This window comes from Pantherophis guttatus, chromosome 4 (assembly GCF_059756535.1).
Source record: "Pantherophis guttatus breed Tessera chromosome 4, ASM5975653v1, whole genome shotgun sequence".
NCBI classification, from domain to species: Eukaryota; Metazoa; Chordata; class Lepidosauria; order Squamata; family Colubridae; genus Pantherophis; species Pantherophis guttatus.
Genome location: NC_142066.1, coordinates 64,984,596 through 65,002,568, shown reverse-complemented (window position 1 = coordinate 65,002,568; position 17,973 = coordinate 64,984,596).

Here is a 17,973-nt window from a genome sequence, read left to right as displayed (position 1 = left end):
TAGATTTGTATGGCAGAACAAAAAACCAAGGATTAAATTGAAAACGCTTCAAGAATCCCCTTCCAGGGGAGGATTTGGCCTACCTAAATGGGAGCTTTATCATCAGGCAGCTGTCTTAATTTGGATCAGAGACTGGATTGCCTTGAGGAGGAGGAGAATCCTTAGGTTGGAAGGCCACAATTTGCAGCAGGGGTGGCATTATTATCTGAGTCAGGAAAGGCCCAAAAAACATAAATATTTTATGGACCACTTTATTCGAAAGGTTCTGATGACCATATGGGATCGAATAAGAAATAAATTTTACCTGATGATGCCGATTTGGCTTTCCCCTTTAGAGGTAATGATACACCCGACTCTTTACAACAGAAATAAACCATTAACTTACCAAGCTCTATTGGATCCTTCAGGCAAAGTAAAATCTCGAAATATGCTGGTGGAATTAGGCTATGAGCTAGATTGGTGGTCATACAATCAGATCCAATCTAGGACAGCTCAGGATAAAAATAAAGGAGGAATCTATAATTCTCTACAGGAACTTGATAAGATCTTGTTGGGGAAGGATGAGAAGGTATTATCCAAACTGTATCAATTCCTCTTAATGGATTGGATCGGAGAGGAGGTCATTAAGGACTCAATGATTGCCTGGGGGAGAAATTTGGGATACTCGATTGAACTCGAAAAATGGGAAGAAATCTGGGGGACAACCTTAAAATTAACAATGTCAGTTTCCTATAAGGAAAATATATACAAAATGCTGTATAGATGGCACCTGCCCCCGGCTAGATTATCGAAGATGTTCCCGGGGACCTCTCCGGTTTGCTGGAAATGCAACGCCGCTATGGGAACTTACTTTCATAGTTGGTGGACCTGTCCCCGAGCAAAAGAATATTTTGCTAGAATTCAAAAATGGATTTTAGAAATCATAGGATGTAGAATAGATTTGAACCCGGAAACGTTTTTACTAGGCATGAAACCAGAGAACTTAAACAAATCTAATTGGTATCTCGCTCTCCACATCATCATTGCAGCCAGGATCTCGTTCGCGCAAGAATGGAAATCCAAAAATATCCCATCGGAGGCTACGTTAATTGCAAAGATCATGGATTGTGCAGAAGCAGACAAACTTACTGGACTTTTGCGAGATAGACAAGAGTCGGGGTTATATAGGAGCTGGGACAGATGGTATGCTTGGCTGCAAAAAAAGAAATCTTAAGAAAAATGAAAATATTAACCTTAATGTGAACCTGGGTAAATATTTACAGGAGTATTGTATGACAATTGAGAATTCCTTTTTCTAGTTAAACTTTTCTTTCTTTTGATGAGTTAGCTTAATGGAAGTTTGTACTTTCTCCAGGCGAAAATTGATACTTTAAAACTCTATATGTATTATATTACTCTCTGCAATTCTATCCATATTACTATATTTTTTTCTGTATTTTTTAATAATTTTCAATAAAAAATTTAAAATAAAAAAAATAAAAAAATAAAAAACAATGTTTCAATGTGATCAGTTCCTCAGACAATCTGTGAGGAAATCCATACTGTATAAACTTCTCAACTCAGCACAAGAATGACCCATCATATATTTCCAGACAATATGTCTGCATACCATGATTCTCAACCAACTGACATTACATTGCTAAAGGGTTCCTGTTATATTTCTTCTTATTTGCACTTTTGCTACGGACTCAATTTTGTGATTTGCAGTAATAAAGCAGTTTTTTTTAATTTAAAATTTTGGTCTGCTGTAAATTAAGGATAGTTTCCTCAAATTGAATACATTTCCACATTCTGTTTATTATGGACAACATGGATCAGCAGCCCTTTTTCAATTCTGGTATTCTATATGGAACTAAAAAATACAATAAAATCTTTCCAACCTCAAGTGGTCAACACTTCAAGCAAACAATAGTCAATCTATTGTTTCAACTACTTATTGTTTAAAGAAAGTTCAGTTTAATTTCAACTCATTTTCAGAAATTGTCTATTAACCATTTTAGAGCTATTAAAAAGTTTTGGAACAAATTGTTCCAATGAATTTCTCTTTAAGGCATTCAGTATTTGATTCATTGAAAAGGCTATTTGCAGATCACTCCTCAGGAAATGCATTTTATGCTTATGCCCCTGATTTAGTCTGTCAGTTTCACTAGCACTTACCTGACAAGCCATGGCTGACCAAGCTCCCAGTCTCCCACCCAAGTTCTCCTGAGGAATCTTCAAGGATAGTTTAACCACCCCTTTGGATTATTCCTAGGGGAGGCAGGACACTCCCCTATGATGGGCCTTCCACATCTGGCCTTCAGTTCCCAGGAAGGGGAGGAGAGGAAACCAGGAAAGATACTTTTGTGTTATAACAACCACTACTGGTTCGCCAGATTGGGTGGGTGGGTGCAGATTCCTTTGAGACTGTTTCCCTTCTGCCTTTGCCAAGTTCCCATGAGAACTCAAACTTAGAAGATGCAGGAGGGAAAAAGCAACATATACGAACCCATGAAAGGCATAGGGAAACCAGAGTGGAGAGGTGAGTGATGTAGGAGATGAGCTGGTTGATGAGATGAGCCTGAGGGAGGGAGGTCAAATGCATCATCAGTCTGGAATCCCTTCGTGCCTACAAGTCCAGCCTACCTTGAATTTCATTGACTCTTACATACCACTTATTTGCTTTGACTGTTAGTAGTTCAGATTCTTGTAGAGAGCACAAGAAGGCAATAAACCTTTAATAAAGTACATTTGCACTGCCTGGACTTCCTGATTTTCTTGCACTTGACAGGATTTTTAAAAAATCCTTATTTTATGTATTAATAATTCATCACCATTATATAATACTTAGAAATTAGAGGAGAGCATCAGAAGTTTAAATTATCTCTCATGACACCTCAATAGAAATTTACCATATAACCAGTGTACTGTCACTTCTTCAGGTGATAAACATATATTGGTGGTAATAAGGAAGAGAATGTGGAAAAGAGGATAGTTGAGTTTAAATGGGAAAATAAAATTTATTTAAAATATTTAAATAAATATTTAAAATATTTAAAGTATAGTGGAAGCTAAAATTTAAGTTATGCAAATTACTATGTTCTCTCACATATATATACTCTTATTTATGTATCAGGATTTTTGGAATAAAGCTAATTTGAATATTGTCTCATAGAACGTTAATGACACTAGATCAATAATTAACTAGAACAGAAACTCTAAAAGAGAATCTAGATATTTTGATGTTACAAGAAGCACATGCAAGAAAAAATGATGTCTTTAAAATCCTTACACACTTTCTTCATGAAGAGTGGTTTTTAAGGACTGGCACCCTTTAAGGTCAGGGGAACAGCAGTTTGAAATGAAAATTTTCCACGTTTTACAGCTACTAATTCAACTAGGACAATGAGGATAAATTGTGGTTATAAAATGGATTTACAATTATAATTACAACCCTACAGCAATCAGAGGACAAAGCAGATTAATTTTCTCAGAAAGGAGCACTACCATTTCTGAGCCACTTATCTTGAAAAACTGGTTTTAGTAAAAGAAAAGATCAAATGACCCCAGTGTGGTAGAATTTCAAACAGGTAACTAATGAAAAATAAACAATGAGGTGGGATCTGTCAAATGATGTTATTAAATTACTTAGTAATTGAGAAAGAATGAAGTCTTACAAAAGGATATCAAGAAAGTGGGAAACAAAGAATCTTATCTGTAATGTGATGATTCAGCGGAGCATGACAAAATAAAAATCAGGAGATTAATTTTTAAAGAAATATTTTATAATATTTTATAATATTTTATTTTTATTTATTTTCTCCAAAGAACATAGAGACTCTTAGGCAGATTTTTTTAAAAAACAAAACAAATCTTGGAGTAAAAATACTTTTTCTAGCTTTTACAGCTTTTTTACAAAACAGCTGTTATTTTTACAAAAAAATCTGAAAAAAACCAACATCTCAAATGAGACATCTGAGCTGCAAAAATCGTGACAAACTAGTCTTTTAGATCTATTGTCTGCCTTCTAGTGGTTAATTAGATTTTTGCAGGAGAAGGTCTAATAGCCACAACTTTAGGAATCTGATCAAGGAAAAAATTGCATGATAGAACGAAAGAAATAAAAACAACTGCTTGTACATAGCTATGAAGAGCTGCTTCCTCTATTTATTGTCAGCTTGCAGAATGTATAAAAACAAGAATGTGATTGAATTCAAGAAGTGTGACCTGATTACTAAAAGAAGTCTGAATATTCTTCCATTTTCTTCATATTCTTTTATATAGTGTAAAATGATGGTATAAACTCTTTTTTTCTCCCCTATTGAGAGAGCAGCAAATCAGAATGAAGTTTAACTAAACTCAAAATTTGAAATAGTGTTCTTTTCTTAATAATATATCTTTCCAAAGTTGAAGTTGGTAAGGACTTCAAAAATTATTCTCTCATTGGATTTTTATTTATTTTTATTTTAATTAATAATATTTTAAATTAATAATTTCAATTAATAATTTAATATTTTAATTAATGACAAAAATTTGAAAGAAATATGACAAAGTGAAAGAACAGTGATAAATCATATTAGCAATGAACAATTACACTTCTATACATACTTATCTAATGCAAACTTTTTCAAGTATGTATATATTTCTAATGCATTTATATAATTATCATGATTTTATTAATCTTCTATATTTTGCATAAATGTCCCATGTTTCATTATACTTGTCCACTTACTTTGGCCATGTTAAGTGAGATAATTCATTGGAAAAAACAATTATTCTTTGAAGAATTAGCAGTAAAAGGAAATCAGGCCATCAAAGAACATGGTGGCTGGACACCATTCAAGCTGACACCAGCCAGAGCATAGAAAAATTCAAAAAATTAGAACAAGATTGAAAGATGTGGAGAAACCTAGCCCAAAGAATCACCAAGAGTCAGGCACAACTGAATGGATAATATCATCATCATATGCAAAGTCTATGTCTATAGACAATTTGCTTATAGGTGGCTTATCTTCATAAACAATTTAGAAGAGGGAATAGAAGGGGAAATAATCAGACTTGCAGACAACAACAAGCAGGCAGGAATAACCAACACCCCAGAAGATAGACACAAGATCTAGACTTGTACACTCTAACAAAATGAAATTCAATGGTAAGAAATGTAAGGTTTTACATTTAGGCAAGAAAAATCAAATGTACAGTTATAGAATATGTGAAACCTGTCTCAATAGCAATAATGCAAGAGGAATCTTGGAGTCCTAATGGACAATCACTTAAATATGAGACAGCAGCATGCAGAAAGCAGCCAAAAAAGCCAATGCAATCCTAGGTTGCATTAAACAGAAGGATAGAATTAAGATCACATGAAGTGTCAGTACCACTTTATAATGCCTAAATAAAACCACACTATAATATTGCATCCAGTTTTGATCGCCAATATAAAAAAGATGTTGAGACTCTGGAAAGAGGGCAGAGAAGAGCAGCAAAGATGATTAGGAGGCTGGAGTATAAAATATATGAACAGTTGCAGGAATTACGTATGTTTAGTCTATTAAAAAGAAGGATTAGTGCTCAAAATTGGAAACAACATTCCTTCTGACGCAAAGATAATAAAAAAAGGGTGCTTGATTGTGCAGAGATGGACAAGTTAACCATGGAACTAAAAGATAGAGAAGAAACAGAAAACTACAAGATTTGGAATATACAATTGGCTAGAAAATAGATGTAAAGTCCACATATAAAGATTATCTAAGAGTCAAATTAAAATGGGGAAATAATGTATATATTTGTAAATATTATTATAATTTAAAGGTAAAAGGTATTAAGTATGTACATAAATAAATAATTATAGTATAATTAAATTTATATAATTAAGTAAATATATAACATATAGAATAACAATCTATGAAAATTGGAAACTATGTAAATATGAGTGATACCAATACTGGAACTCTGTAAAGAGTGGAAACATGGTGTAAAAGTTGAAAGATGTTTAATAAAACTTTATTTTTTAAAAAAGAAGGATTAGGTGTAATATGAAAGCAATATTCTAATATTTGAGGGGCTGCCACAAAGAAAAGGGGATCAAGCTATTTTCCAAAGCACCAGAGGCAGGACAAAAAGCTAGAACTAAGAGAAGCAACCCAGAATTAGGGAGAAATTTCCTGACAGTGAAAGCAATAAACTAGTGACACGGCTTACCTTCAGAACTTGTGGTGGTCCATTACTGGAGGTTTTTAAGAAGCAATTGGACAGTTATTTCCCCAGAATGGTACAGGACAGTGGTGGCAAACCTTTTACTTATCAAGTGCCGAACAGGAACACGCTTCGTGTGCTGTGAGCGCTTGCATACTATCCATGGTAATGCGCGGCTCCTCCCCATGTGCTGCATGCACAACCACACCATCTGTGCATGCGGACAGCTTCTGTGCGCGCCCCCACCATGCGCTGTGCATGCAACCGCACCATCTGCGTATACGTGCAGCTTTCATGCATGCACACTAGCATGTGCTTGTGTGCAATCTCACCATATGAGCATGTGCACAGCTTTCACGTATGCAATGCACACGCGTAAACGCTGCCTGTGCATGCATGCACTGCGCACCAGTCATCTTGCACACATGTGCAAACACATGTGCATGCACAGGAGAGCTCCGAAGCCCAGCTGGGTCCCCTGAATTGCGCGCATGCGCACCAGAGGCCTGAACACCAGCTGGGGCGCACGCACATGCACAGTTTCAGGTGAGCTTGGTGACGGGTCATGTGCCCAGAAAAATGGTTCTGTGTGCCACTTCTGGCATGCGTGCCATAGGTTCGCCAACATGGGTATAGGGTCTTCTGTTTATGCAAAGGGTTGGACTAGAATACCTCCAAGGTCCTTTCCAATTCTGTTATTCTAATACTCTGTTAAATGTAACCAGGTCTTTAATCCAATAAATAAAAGGAACCACATAATAATCTTTCCAATGCTGCAATATCAGTCTTTTGCCATTATAAGGCTATAAAGTATCCATTTGTATTGTCCACTTACCAAATTCCATGTATTAGATTTGTAATTCAAAAGAATATTATCCTCTGAAAATTGTCATATAATCATATTTAAACCCAGAGTCGTTTGCTATCAGATCATTGGCAAATAAATTCAATAAATACAATTCTTTCTCCCAAAACTTAGTAAGAATAGTTCATTATAAAACCACGTTTTAAAATAGTATTATCCTTATCACATCTTCCACAAAACTATTTTTCACAGTCCTTTTCTATACAACATAATAGAGTCCATTAAATTTTATTTTTTGTTGTAATTTTGTTGTAAATTGTAATTTAACATTCTTGCTATAGAAGTTAAGACTTTCCTGTTGTCTAGGCAATATAGGACTGTCTAATTCTTTATTCCACTTATTTCTTAGTATCTGCATAGCAAATTGATTTATTAATAATAAATGTCTATAAAAACTAATAATAGAGTTTTTAGTTATAAGGGATTTTACAAGTTTTTCCAGTAACTTAGATATCTCCGATATCTAAGTTAAAATGTTATAACCATAAATATTGCCATTGTATTATATTTGACAGATGATATAATCTTTAAAAAATAATCTTCATCATCTATCACTGTGTCAGGCAAAAATGCAGCACAAATGAGATCAGGCATGAACTGCCCCTTTTAAAATATTATTGCCTTACCTGGGTTTTTTGAAATGGGTTATATATATATATATATATATATATCATGACAGTAATAATATATGCTAATACATAATAGAAGTTTTTACGTTTGTTTAATGAGCGGTGTCATCAAACTAAAAAAACAAAATGTACATGGTGTTGGCACTACATCGAATGTGACATGTTTAACATCAACTCAGATGATGCTGATATGACCAGATAATGACACCTACTGGATGTATTTAATCTAGTTCCATCTAGGAAAAAAAGAAAAGCTGTTAAATCAAATCTACAGTGAATAAATAACTCTAATCCTAATCTTGTATGAATTCAGGTCAAAATTAATTAAAGTGAATAATTAACAGAACCCTAGGCTTTATTGCAGTTTGGAAGCAAACTTTGAATTGTCTGTTAGGAAATAAAGGTCTAAAATTTCATTTTCAAGGTGTTTTTAAAATCACTCTTAATTTCAGTGAAAAGGAATTTTTTAAACTACAGCCTGCTTTCCTTTCCTTAAAATTAAAGACATGGCTTGGCAAATTTTAACTGGAAAAATGGATACGTATCTATATACACATACACACATTTGCACATATTTTGGCAAATTTTAACCAGAAAGATTCATGCACATGTATACTGGTTTAACTGGTAACACAGTGATACTAGTAATACAAATGCAAACATCCATATAAACATTTTGAAGTATATCTATTTTGTACAAAAGAAAACAAACATTTTATTTCTCCTGCAGCAAACAAGCAACATACAAGTAGTCATTGACTTATAACTACTGATTTAGTGACTGCTTAAAGTTACAATGACACTGAAAAAAGTGACTTATGACTATTTCATACTAACACAAACACATCTTACAAATATTATAGACATGTACCACTATGTAGGAAATCTGTTAAATACTGTATTTTTCGGTGTATAAGACGCACTTTCCCCCCCAAAAAAGTGGGTGGAAATGTCTTTGCATCTTATACAATGAATGTTGCCAAAGCCCCACCCACCCACCGGCCCCCACCCTTCGGCCTCTGCCTCCACACAATTTACCTCCCTGCAGCAAACAGCAAAAAGCCTGGTCAGCTTCAGCACAGCCTGATTTAGAACAAGCAGCTGATTGGCAGTTTGATCAGCCTCTTCAAATACCGCCTATTAGCTGTTCCAGGCTGCAGAGATCATCACAACTTGTCATCGCCGTCACTGCCCATTGCTGCTGCTGCCTATCGCCAGCTCTGCTCACCTGATTTTCTGCCTCCGCATGCCTCATTTTTGGCTCTGCGCATCCCATATTTGACCCATTCACATCTTCCCTACCTCTTGGCTTAACTAACTGAAAATGATGAGCTACTCCTTTTCATTCTTCCTTTTCATAGTTAAACAACAGCCAATCAGATGGGGGGGGGAACTGTTCTCAACCTATAGGCTTCTGGGCTGCCAATTCTTCTAGATAACCACAGAGTTGTAGGTAACATTTTGGAAAATTTCTAAAATGTACTGCATTTTAGTGGGATACTCTGCTAGGGCGGCATTACAATTTGCATCTGATCATGGGGACAGTGGAATAAAATCAAGGTGTAAGGGGTCCAATGGCTCAATGGTTAAAGATACTGAGCTTTGTTATCTGGAAAGCTGACAGCCTGAGTTTGAGACCTGAGCACTGTGCAATGGGTTGAGCTCCTGTTACTTGCCCTAGCTCCTGCAAATCTAGTAGTTCAAAAGTATGCAAATCAGTGGTGGGATTCAAATAATTTAACAACTGGTTCTCTGCCCTAATGACCAGCTGGGTAGGCGTAGCTGGGTGGGCATGTGACTGGGTGGGCATGGCCAACTCAACATCACTCACGTTGAAGGGTGCTTCACCTCGCCCGGCCTCTTGTGACCGTAGGGATGCTGCAACGATAGTAAGTGTGAAAAACGGTCATAAGTCACTTTTTTCAATGCTGTTGTAACTTTGAATTGTCACTAAATGAACTGATATAAGTCAAGGATTACCTGTACAAAAATACAAAAAGCTTATTTGCTTGCAAAAAGCTGCCCTAAATACCAATCATTAGATTAGAAATGAGGGAATACACACTGAAGATCAATGACAGTCATAGCCATCATGGAAACCTAAACCATTCTGTCTGAATACCTTCCTTTTCATCAGCAATACCTGCAACCGAAAGTTACAAATCAGGCAGGGTACCAGAGCACCTTGAGGAATTAAAATAGTTAAAATGCAACAATAATTATCAGCAGCCAACTCTTGCTCATAAAGTTTAGCAGAAAGGTCATTTCAGCTCCCCAGAAAGTGGGTGGACATACTTGGGCTACAAAATGTCAAGCTAAAGAGACAAATTAACAAAGTATATAGGAGAACAAGGTTCTTTGCCCTCCCAAGCTTGTCAGGATCACAATAAAATTAGTACATGCCACAGATATCTAAATAAACTTCAAGTCTGTGTTGGAAGAAATATTTATCTGGTTCAGTTCCAAGCTGGGAGAAAGACACTGGAAACATGGGGGCTGATAAGAAAAATGATTTAATGATGAAGCAGAACCACATGGCTGAAAGGGTGTTGGAAAATTCCTATTGTGTCTTAATGTGTTTCCTCCTGTTTTGGATCTTGAGTGAAGACTAATCCCATTCTGCCTTTGTTCAGACCTTGCTGCAGGGAATTTTTGCCTATGAATAGAGCTATCTATCTCTTTATCTCTTAAGTACTGACATCTTCTGTGGGCTATTAAGGAAGGTGGGGGCTGATTTCTCCCTCTAAGAAAACATGTTTCTCCATTTCTCATCCAGGGAAATATATTCTTTTTTAATATTTCTCAAAATATTTCATTCTTCTAGGAGAGGGGTGGATGCTAACTTTCTATAATTGGTGCCATGTTACTAAGCCTTATTATCATCATGAGAGAAAACAAAAATGAATTGGAAGGAGGATCCACTTACTATCTGTAGAGACCACACACACAAAGGTTGAGGATGTATGTGGTGATTTTATTGTCTTACATAGTGACATTATATAGTTTGTTACTTTCAAGTTACAGTGTACTTGGCAGCATCTCATTGGCTACAGAATCTTCCAGGTAACTAGAGTCTTTGGTTAACCATTACTGCTTTGCTTAAGCACTTATAATGTTATCTAGGGTTAGCACACATCCCACTTCCTTTCCTCCTGTTCCTCTTGTTTATAGAGTTAGGGTCTTAATGCCATTTCCTGGCGCCTACATGTGAGTAATCTTCCTTATCTGAGGTTTGCCATCCAAGATAAGGAAACAGTCCTACACATAGCAGACTACAGGCTCCTACATGTCCTCTCTTTTTATTTAATTTTGAGGGAACAAAAATTTTTGTATATATCACATTTGATGAGGAGGCAGAGAGAGAGGAGCAGGAAGAAACATAGTAATTAATGAGGGAATACACTGAATGAAACAACAGCAAGCAACTAACATGACAATAATAATCACAGCATAAAAAAATAACTCCTTAAGCCAGGTCAACCAGTCAAAAGGAGAGGACATAGCAGGAACATTATTCTGAAAATATGATTGGAGTTTAGCAAGTTAATCTTCAATGGTTTTGTTCAAAGAGTGAAAATGAACAGCATATGCATGACGGCCAACAAGTTTACAAAAATCTCCTTGTCGTGCTAACAAATAGTCAATAGCAAAACGTTGCTGGAGCACATCCTGATTCAGGTCCTCAATTTCATGTTGGAGATCACGAACAATAGCAGCAGTGGCATTAATTGATTTCTCTAGGCGACATGTTAAACCCAGGATAGAATGTCTATTTTCTTGAGCTATTATTCTAGGGTAAGCCCCTAAGGTGATCACCCCAGTAATAGCTCCAGCCACAGCACAGCCAAAGGTATTGAGAGAGGACAGTTGTGTATAATGATAACTTCATCATTACATGTAAGACCTAATGAAGCACGTCGTTGTCGTGAAGAAGAAGAGAGAGCACCAATCTGCACAGGTAGGGAAAAGTAGCCAATAGCAGCACACTGATAGTTCTGAGGGTGTACATTGGTTGCATATTTGTCAAAAAAGAACCACATAGAAGCGTTAAAAATAGGAAAATTATCAGGATACATTTCAGGCACAATATTAGGCCCATACAAAGAAGAATTAAAGGTTCCCCAGAGCCAATAATAGTCAGTACAATAACTATAATTCCCTACTTTCGATAAACTATGTCGAGCCTTAGGGTAATCATTCCAATTGTTAAGCCAAGTATGGCGAGCATAACAGCAAAAACATAAACCTTTAGTATATTGATTAGTACGAAGATAACACCAATGAACAGAATTAAGTTGCGTTGGTGGCTTAGAAAATAACCAAGAATATAGGCTGAGTGTTATTCAAAGCAGTAACAGAACTAAGAGAAGACAAGAAATACAAAAAAGAATTGTGACAGAATTAGCTGTAATAATAGCAAAAACAGCAGCAACTAGATTTTTAGGAGTCTGAGGAAGGGCAGCATGAGCCAACTGTTGTTGAGCTTGGTATGTTGTGGCCTTCACTTGCTCCCATGTGATTGGCGAAGGTTGTTACTCAGGATTAGGAGCAAGACGATACTTTACTTGCGGTCTTGTCAGTGGTTCTATTGCATGAAAATGAACATTAACAGGAACATCTGAAAAAGAATCTACGAGAGTTAAATAATTCCAAGTAAATAAGGCAACAGATAATAAATGTTCTCCATTTCCCATTTTTCTTTTTAATAAAAAAAACAGGAGTATGATTGCGTATATTCTTCACATATAAGGGATGTTGTCGATTCTCCAAATGATGCTTAAGAGACAAAAACAAAGCTAGCAAATTTATATCTAATGACAATGCACAATAAGAAAATGGCAAAGATTGCATAACTAAATAGACATATTGTGTATCAACCACAAGATTAATTCATTGCATAGGGAAATGTTGTAAAGCTAATATAACAGCTGCAAGTTCAGCCCGCTGGGCGGAAGTTTGAATTAATGTGAATTTTGAATGCCATTGGGAGTCAGCATGCCAGACCACCACCCCTCTTTTTGGTGAACCATCTGTAAAAATTGTCAGAGCATCAATAAAAGGAGTATGGACAAAAATAGTAGAAAAAGATAGGTTAGCGTAGTAGTTACCACAATTCTAGGATCTTTTGGTAATGAATATAAAATTTCAGCAAGATAATTGGAGAAGGCAATCTGATAATTTTCAGATATCATCATAAGATGATCATGCTCAATCTTTGTACATGTGAACGCAATGCCTATCAAATCCTGTCCAATCAGTTGCAAAGCACGCTTTCGGCCTTATAATCAATTCTTCTAAGGCAAATGTTTCTAGGTGGAGTAGCAGATAAATTTAACCACTCATGAATAGCTATTTTTAATGTGCTCTTAATGGTATATAAATACCCAGTAGGCAATGGAGAAGTAGGAAGAATAGTTACTTCTACTGACTCAATTCGGTCAACAGATTGTTGCTTAACTTGGTCCAATATGAGCTGTAAGCACCTTTTTTGATCATTCAGCAAATGAACTGTATCACCAGGGGACTGTGCTCCTTTTAAAGGTTGGAATAGAGGTAACATATCACCAGTTGTTATGCAGAAGAAAGGCCTAGCCCAGTTTATTTATTTTATTTATTTTATTTGTATGCCGCCCTTCTCCAACAGGATTCAGGGCGGTGAACAGCCACGGTAAAAACACAACATATAAAATTTAAAAACAATTTAAAAAACATTAAATATTTTTGGCCATCAATTTAAAATAATCCAATTAAAACCAATTATAAATTTAAAACAGCAAGGATGGGGTCAAGCCAGCCCGGCTAGATGGAATAGATGTGTTTTCAGGGCCCGACGAAAAGTCCGGAGGTCTGGTATCGTGCGTTTCTCTGGGGGTAGGTTGTTCCAGAGGGCAGGTGCCACCACAGAGAAGGCTTTCCCCCTGGGGGTCGCCAGCCGACATTGTCTGGCCGATGGCACCCTGAGGAGTCCCTCTCTGTGTGAGCGAACTGGCTGGTGGGAGTCTATTGGCAACAGAAGGCGGTCTCGTAAATACCCTGGCCCTAAGCCATGGAGCGCTTTAAAGGTGGTCACCAACACCTTGAAGCACACCCGGAAGACCACAGGAAGCCAGTGCAGCTCGTGCAGGAGAGGTGTCACATGGGAGCGCCCCGTCGCTCCCATAATCCCCCGCGCGGCTGCATTCTGGACCAACTGGAGCCTCCAGGTGCACTCCAAGGGGAGCTCCATGTAGAGAGCATTGCAGTAATCCAGGCAGGAAGTGACGACTGCCTGAGTGACCGTGCGTAGGGAGTCCTGATCTAGAAAGGGATGCAACTGGCGTATCAGGCGGACCTGATAAAAAGCCCCCCTGGCCATGGCCGTCATATGCTGTTCTAAAGACAGCCGTGTATCCAGGAGGACGCCCAAGTTGCAAGCCCTTTCCATGGGGGCCAATGATTCGCCCCCAATAACCAGCGATGGTACCAGCTGGCTATATCTGGACACCGGAAGCCACAGCCACTCGGTCTTGGAAGGGTTGAGTTAATAATGCCTAGCAACTTTTGCCATTGAACTAAAGTATAAAACTTTTGTACTTTTAAGTCAGGCAGTACTGGAATAGAAAAAGCTTTCAGTAACCTACGACCCAAGTATAGGTAAGGTTCAGTTTTCTGAATTTTATCATCTGCAATAAACAACCTCTTCTGTGCTATAATAGTTTTTAATTCCTGCAGAAGGGCTATAGAATCAAATTGAGGAGCAGCTATTAAGATATCATCCATGTAATGATAAACCAAATAAGATGTAAATTTCACACGAAATGGCTGCAGTGCATTGTCCACAAAATACTGGACAAAGTAGGAGAATTAAGCATGCCCTGTGGTAAAATACGCCAATGATATCGTTTGGTTGGCATGCTATTATTAAAAACACCACACGGGGACAGTAGTTAGCCACTTAAGGAGAAGAGCCATCATCCAAAATCAATTTTGTATTTAAAAAAGAAAGGAGGTCCCGACCCCAAATATTAGTATGAATAACAAAGGGCGAAAGGAAGTAATAGAGAGGATTAAGCAATAGAGGATTGATCAGAAAGAGTTTGAGGAAGGTTTACCCAAGCCTGAATAGAGTTCCAGTGTAATCAGAATCAATAACACCAGGACACAAAGCACCCCTTTTTATGAGAAGGTAGCTGGAGGAAGCACAGTTTGGGCAGGAATAGAAGCAAATTTTTCTTTATCCTGTGGTTGAAGTGGAAAAGAAACAATCTTTTAAATCAACCACCAACAATTGATAAAAATTAGGAATTAAATTAGGATTAGGAAGACCACATTGCAAAGGACCCACTAAACCAGAGGGAAGAGGGCCCTTAAATTGAGAAGGAATCAATTTAACCTCCAAAGGAAATTTAAATTCCACAGATTCCTGAGTTATTAAATCAAGCCCAGCATTACCTGCTGTGGCTGGAACTGCGGAAAAGAGGCTAGGGGAGGAGACATGGCTACGGGGAAAGCACTCTTTTGTCCCCTCTACCAAGCCTCTGGCAAAATTACCACTAATACCACTAAAACCTTTGGTTTTTGCTACTGTCTTATGCCCTAGATGTCAAACACTTTGTAGAACTGTATTACTTATTATACTTCGCATCTATTCTATTACCTATTTCTTTAGCTTCTGATGACTATAACTTTGTTTTTTGTATCTCATGATTTATGTTAATTGTTTATTTAGTATCCTATGACAATCATTGAGTGTTGTATTTCATGATTAATGATGATTGTATTTTATATTATAATCATGATTTACTACCTGTTGCTTGTATGTACACTGATTGTTTATGCATGGAAGATAAATTCCTTGTGTGTCCAATCACACTTGGCCAATAGCAGTAACTGTGAGAGGAATCTTTGAGTCTTAGTGGACAACCAATTAAATATGAGCCAACAGTGTGCAGTGGCAGCCAAAAAAGCAAATGCAATCCTAAATTGCATTAACAGAGGGATACAATCAAGATCAAGTGAGGTACTAATACCACTCTATAAAGCCTTAGTAAGACCACACCTAGAATACTGCATCCAGTTTTAGTCAGCACACTATAAAAAAGATGCTGAGACTCTAGAAAGAGTGCAGAGAAGAGCAACCAAGATGATTAGGAGAGGAGGGAGAACCGGAAGCGTCGCAGCGAGACTGGCTGGAAAATAGCGAAGCTCTGATGAGCTTCGCGAAAATCCAGCCAGACAAACCACTGCTGGGGAATCTTTGGACCGGAACTGTCTTGGAGGAACTGTGAAGAAAGAGAGGCACCTCAGGAGACCAAGAGGAACAGGCAAGTTCCTCAAAGGGTCAGAGGCAGCTCTTTGATCCAGCGGCAGGAGTGGCGGCCATTAAAACAACCGCTCTAAGTTGGGGCAACCTGACTAAGATTTGTGTAGGAATGATGTTTGAATGGAGTATTGTTACCGGATGAGTGATTTGGCCAATTTAAAGGTAAAAAGAAATTATTTGGAAAAAGCTTGAACGAAGTTCCAGCATGAAATAAGCGGATAATTGGCACTTTGGAATGTTAATTGAAGGGGAAAAAACAAAGAGGAAGTTAAAAGACTAAAGCCCCAAAAAGAAAATTTTCTACCTGGACTTAAAATTGAATTTGGAGAAATTAGAAATAATACAAGAAAAAGAAAACCGAGAGAAAGCATTTTTTAACAATAAAAGGAAAACAAATTGAAGAGAAAATATTTTCAATGTGGATTAAAAAATGATATTTTGTTGCCTGGATATTTGTGAACTGGAGAGAGAAGAAAGCACTACAACGAATGCTTTAAACATTGAAGGAGTATTTGTTTAAACAGCTGGATCCCAACCTTAAAAAGAAGAATAAAGCCTTCAACTGGAATGGTATAGATAAATATTTGAATTGGATACTATTAGGAAATTAAAAAAAAAAGAGAGACACTATATGGACTTGAATTTTAACTACATATAAATTAAAATTTAAAAAAATTGTATTGACAATATGGAACATTGGGAATATGAGGAATTAATAGAAATGTTTAAGAAGGTGCATGAAGTGTTTAAGGGTGATAAAGAAGCAGAAATCTGGTTAGAATACAAAAAAAAGGAAAAGAGAATATAAATGTGAAGCAAGAATGTTGAAAGGAAAATAATTAAAGATTACACTGGGATTGAAAGTGAAAAACAAAATGTGGATAGGGGGGAATATCACCCAAAAAAGAAAGGAAGAGAAGGAAATTGAAAAAACTGAGAGGAAGAATTAAAAGGATAACAATTTTAAAAATGAGAGAAAGGATTCAGGGGAAAAGATACAATAAATATAAAAAGAAAAAAAAGAGAATGGGAGAAAGTGAGAAAAATATTAAGAAGTGGAATTTTGGAGAGACCAAAAGAAAATGGGTAAAGGGGGAATAATAATGGAGAGAAGGAAGGGAAATAAAGCATTTATTACTTGATTTAAGGGAAATGTATCAAGAGTAGAACTTGTATGTAAGAAGTAAACAAGAAATATATTGTTTATTGTAAAATGCATTAGCAGGTGTAATATGAAATGTAGATTTGTTTAAATATGAAAATAATGAAAATTAAGATACAAAATTGAAATGCTAGTAAATGATGTATGTAAGTAAAAAAGAAGAAATATATTGTTTATTGTAAAATGGATTAGCAAATGCAATATGAAATGAAGATTGGTTTAAATGTGAAAACTGAAATTAAGATATAAAATTGAAAAGCTAGTAAATGAGGAAAATAACTAATTGATGTTGGAATAAGAAATTAGGAACTAAGGAAAATAAGAGATGGAAGGTTAATTAAGTTAAAAGGTTTCAATGTAAAAATGGAATGAGTTGAAATACATTGGTAATAATTAAAATGTGATGGGGACTTATAGTTAATAAGCGGGGGGAAAATCGGGGTTGCCTGGATACCATTGTAGAAAATATTGAATCAAAAATGAATACAACAATGGAAAGAGAATGAATGGAGGAGTAGAGGGAAGAAGGAGAAAAGAGGAAGGAGAGAGAGGAATAGAAGAAAGGGAAAAGGAGAGGAAGAAAGGGAGGGGAAATAAGAGTAGGAGAGAAGGTTAGAAAGGGAGGAAGGAAAAGAGGAGAGGGGAAGGAAGGGGAAGTAGAGACGGAGTAGGAGAGGAGGAAAGAGGAAAGTAGAAAAGGATAGAAGAAGGGAGGGAAGAGAAAGAGAGGAGAGGAGAAGAAGAATTGTTGGAAAACAAGGGAGATGAAAGGGTAGAAAGGCAACCCCAAGAATGTGCAAATTTATTAGGATGAAGAATGAATTAATATGAAAGTTAAAAG